The following is a 4,688-nucleotide window of genomic DNA, read 5'->3' as shown; positions in this document are numbered from 1 at the left end:
GGGTAATTGGTTGACTGTCTGATGCATTGATTAAAGAACACCTTTGTCAGTCCTGCTGCCTGTCATCTAAATGTTGTGCCTGAGAAAATGGGCTTAGATTTACTCTGGGTCTTGAGGGTCACCCAAGCCTGAGATGATGGAGCAGGTGAGGATGGAATGGACTGTGGCTGCCTAACCCAGGCCCAAGCTTTCTTCCCATGAGTTTGAGGATCCCAGACACCCATCCACACCCCCAAGGGGACCTGTGAGGGTTTCAGCCCCACCACCTGCACCAGACTGTAACTTCCAGAGAAGGCCAGAGGCTTTCTAGAAATCAAGCCATTCAGGCAGCACATCCCCTTCCGGTGTCTGTGGGTTTCAATCACCCCTGATTGACATGGCCTGCAGCCAAGCATACCAGTCAGAGAGAGAGAGAAAGAGAGAGACAGAGAGGCTGGTTATGGAGGGCAAGCTTAGGAATGAGCACTTGTACTGCGCTGCCTGGCGGTGTCTTTGGAGGAAGCAAGGGGAGCAGATCCACCTTCCTTCCCAGGAAGCCATGCCACAGGAGAAGCTCTCAAAGAGGAGGCGGGGCCTGAGTCCTAGAGAGGAAGGAAGGGGATCCACCCACAGGGAGAGGACAAAGGGCGTTGCCTGGTCCTCCCAGCCTATCTCCCAAGGCTTCAGAGTCCATGAACGCAGTTGAGTTGGGCATTGATGTATAGAATAGAAAATGTCCCAGGTGGAAGTGATCTTGGAGATCCTCTAGAAAAGGGGTTCTTAATTGGGAGCCATTGGTTAATTTTAAAAGGGTCCATGAATTTGGATGGAGGGGGAAAAAATCCATCTGTATTTCCCTAGAATTGGTTTCCTTTCCATGCATTTAAAAGCCCAAGTCTGAGAAGGGGTCCCTGTGTTTCACCTGCACCCAAACCAAGGAGAAGAGATAGGAGACTTATGGGGGAGCACATTGTTAAGGTCTCACAGAGCAGAACCCAGAGTATCAAGCGTCCTACCAATCTGGGAAACTTGAAGGAAGCCAAGAGAGGATAGACCAAGAATACCCAAAGGCAGGGTAGGGAACAGACCTTTGATTTTACTGGTACAGGGAACTCCCTTTGCCAAGGCAGGCTTCTCTGCACTTTATAATATTAGAGTTTTGTCTCAGGCATCGAGAGATTCAGTGACTTACGGAGAAGGATTACCAGGAAGATCGGGAACTCCGATTTCCTGGTTTGGAGGCCCGACGCTCATCCACACTAGCACACTGTCTTTTGATGCATAAAGCAGAAGTCTTTTGCTGTGGCAGGGTGTAAGCTCCCCACAGTTAGACTTCTCTCGCTAAGTCTAGGATTCTGCCCATTAGCTCACCCCGCCTCCTGCTCTAGGAGGCATCTTTGTGGAGATAAGGGAATGGGGTCTAGCTCCAGCCACTGAACTCAGTCTGAATACTCCCCAGACTAAAGAAAAGGTGACATCCCTCTGTCATCACAACAAGCCCAAGGTCACCTGTTCCTAAAGGACCCAGTGGACCCTGATGAGGATTACAGCATCTTGGGGATGCGTGCCGACAGCTCAGAGGCCCATGGTGGCCTTCCCTCCCCTCACACATGCGGCCCAGCTTACCGTCTTCAGCAGACTGTGGAGGACAGACCAGTGGGGTGTCTCCGGACCTCAGACCAGGACAGGCTGCCCGCTAACCACCTCACTGCTGTGGAGACATCCTCTCCCCACGGAGACAGGGAACCGTGAGGAAGAGCGTCCCCAGAGGGATTGGTGGCGCTACCTGCCTGCGTCTCTGCTCTCCAGCACTGTGCAAAAGGAGGAAGCAAGACTGTGGTTAAGGCCATGTGACAGCACCCTCCCAGCCCCTTCTTGTTTATCAGACCCTTTGTGGCATAGCTGAGCAAGACTTGGAAGGGAAGCGAGACGAGGGGCAAGGGGTGGGGCAGTGGCAAAGACCTCCGGGGTTTGGAAACACCTTGCATGGCTCATCACCCAAGCATCTTCCATTTAAGTCGCTGGGAGACCTCAAAGGCCGGCTTGGAAGCACATGGCAGGAATGGGGAGGGGCTTGCCTGGTACTGGCCTTCTGAGGAGCCCAGTGATGGAGCAGGGAGAAAGAACCCCATTGGCAAGAGGGCTGCACCCCAGTCCTGCAGGCTGAGTGAAAATATTTGCCCTTATCTCAAGCGGAAGGAGGAATCAGATAAGAAATAGGGTCAAGTTCTCTATTTTAGCCTATGGAAATCAAAATCAGACCCAGAATCTTTTTTGAGGTTATGCAAAAGCAAGGCAAGATGGAAAGGGGTTTTTTAAAGCTTTTTACATTCGTTCTTTAAAATAAAAATTTTTAAGTATCTACTGTATTAATATTCAAAGTCTAGCTGTTATTTTCTTGTAAATAGTATTTTGTTTTTTTCCAATTATATGTAAAGACAGTTTTCAACATTCATTTTTAGAAGATTTTGAGTTGCAAATTTTTTTCTCTCCCTCTCTCCCCCTTCCCCAAAACAACAAGCACTCTGATATAGGTTATACATGTGCAATCATGGAAACATATTTCTATGTTAGTCATGTTGTAAAAGAAGAAACAGAAAAAAGAGAAGACACACACACACATACACACACAAAGTGAAAATAGACTGCTTCAATCCTCATTCAGACTCCATACTTCTCTCTCTGAATGTGGATGGCATTTTCTGCCTTGAGTCCTTTGGAATTGTCTTGGATCATTGCATTGCTCAGAAGAGCTAAGTCAATCATAGTTGATCATCAAGCTACTGTGTACAATGTTCTCCTGGTTTTGCTAACTTAACTTCACTCAGCATAGGTGCATATAAGTCTTTCCAGCTTTTTCTGAAGTCCATCTGCTCATCATTTCTTTTTTTTTTTTAAAGCAATCGGGGTTAAGTAACTTGCTCAAGGTTACATGGCCAGTTATTTCTGGGTGTGGTGCTGAGTATCTGAGTCAGGATTTGATCCCCAGGTCATCCCAACACTGGAGCCGGTGCTCTTACTCGCTGTGCTACCTGGCTGCCCCTGCTCATCATTTCTTACAGCACAATTGTATTCCATTACATTCATAAACCACAACTTATTCAGTCATTCCCCAATTGATGGGTTTCCCCTCAATTTCCAGTTCTTTGTCACCACCAAAAGAGCTGCCATAAATCTTTTTTTATACATGTAGATCCTTTCCCCTTTATTATGGTATTGCTGGATCAAAGGGCATGTATGCACAGTATGGTTGCCCTTTGGGCATAGTTCCAAATTGCTTTACAGAATGGTTGGATCAGTTCAAGTAGTTACTTTTTATTTCAATAAGATCATAAAACAGTCCATTAATGTTGAGAGAGATCTTACAGGGTTTCTATCAGAGCTAGAGTGTGTAATGACAGAGCTGGGAGGAACCTTAGAACATGGAATGTCAGAGCTGGGAGGAATCTCAGAATATAGAGTGTCAAAGCTCAGAAGAATCTTAGAACAGGAAATGACAGAGCTGGGATCAGGCCTTAACTCATAGAATGTTTCAGTTGGGAGAGATCTTAGAATATTGAATGTTAGTGATGGAAGCAATGTTAGATTATAGAATTCTATTAAATTCAGCAAACATTCATAAATACACACCTGTTTTATGCTGGGTTCTGTTCTGGGCCCTTGGGATGCAAAAACAAGCAAGCAAACAAAACTGTGACTCATAATAGTAGCTTCTCATCTCTGATGTCACAGGTAGTGAGATGCTGGGAATTGACTGGCAAGGTCTGAGCTATACAAGCATGGGTGAGAGAAGGGTCTAGAAAGATGCAGAAGGAAGGAGCCAAAACAGAGGCAGTCTATTGCAAGAAAGGGTAATAACCCCCTGCCTCAAAAGAGAGGAAGAAAAAGAGAGAAAAAGAAAGGAAGGAAGAAGGAAGGGAGGGAAGAAGGAAGAGAAAGAGAGACAGAGTGAGAGAGAGAGAGAGAGAGAGAGAGAGAGAGAGAGAGAGAGAGAGAGAGAGAGAGAGAGAGAGAGAAGGAAGGAAGGAGAGAGGTGGGATTTTTTGTGTGTTTTCTTATTACTATGGTAAAAAGTAAACTCAGCATTAAATCAAACATCCCAGACCAGTGGAGCCTGGCTATGGAAATCCCCACTGGTCCAGCATGGGCAACAAAGGAAAACACAGGACAATATAAACAGCCCTCCATTAGTGCATCCCCCTGCCTTCCTCTATCATGTCACACTACGTTCTCTCCAAACACAAAATGGGGCTCGCTAAGGTGTGCTAAGCTGAGGCACATAGCCAGAAGAGAATGTTTCAGGAAGGGTTTCTCTTGGCCACAGAGGCACAGGGTAAAGCTAGGACCCAGCCTAGCTAGGTGTTTGATCAGAAGATAGGAAAGGCTCATCCCAGGGGGCCAGTATCTGTTGGGGCCAAGGGCTCCAGTGTGCAGAGCCCTAACTAGGAAGGCTTATGCCAGGGGCAAGTTGGTGGGAGTCAGGGTGGGGATGGAGGAGCAGAGGCCAGTCTCTTCCCACTTATTTGTATCCCCTCACAGAGCCTGGCCCATGGCCCCCTGGGAAGAGGAAAGGGGAGAAAGGTGAAGGGAAAACAGCACCTACTACATGTACTACATGCCAGGCAGGGGCAGCAGTGGTGAAGGAGACAGTGAGCTGGGCCTGAAGTCAGGAAGACTCACCTTTTTGAGTTCAAATCTGTGACAATTAA

General features: G+C 47.1%; 1 protein-coding gene across 1 annotated transcript in view; it reads right to left on the bottom strand.

The window, feature by feature from the left end:
* SELPLG (selectin P ligand) overlaps positions 1-1,803 on the bottom strand; it is an 11,127-nt gene extending 9,324 nt beyond the window's left edge. Inside the window, exon 1 of the mRNA XM_069081921.1 lies at positions 1,606-1,803. The gene's annotated coding sequence lies outside the window, so the exon portion shown is untranslated. The remainder of the gene's footprint in view (positions 1-1,605) is intronic.
* Positions 1,804-4,688: the final 2,885 nt, after the last annotated feature.

Source organism: Petaurus breviceps, unplaced genomic scaffold (genome assembly GCF_028583685.1).
Source record: "Petaurus breviceps papuanus isolate PSGF00001 unplaced genomic scaffold, PetGlider_PUasm1.0 99, whole genome shotgun sequence".
Taxonomy (NCBI): Eukaryota; Metazoa; Chordata; class Mammalia; order Diprotodontia; family Petauridae; genus Petaurus; species Petaurus breviceps.
The sequence above is the reverse complement of the archived record's forward strand: the minus strand, read 5'-3'. Positions and strand labels throughout refer to the sequence as shown.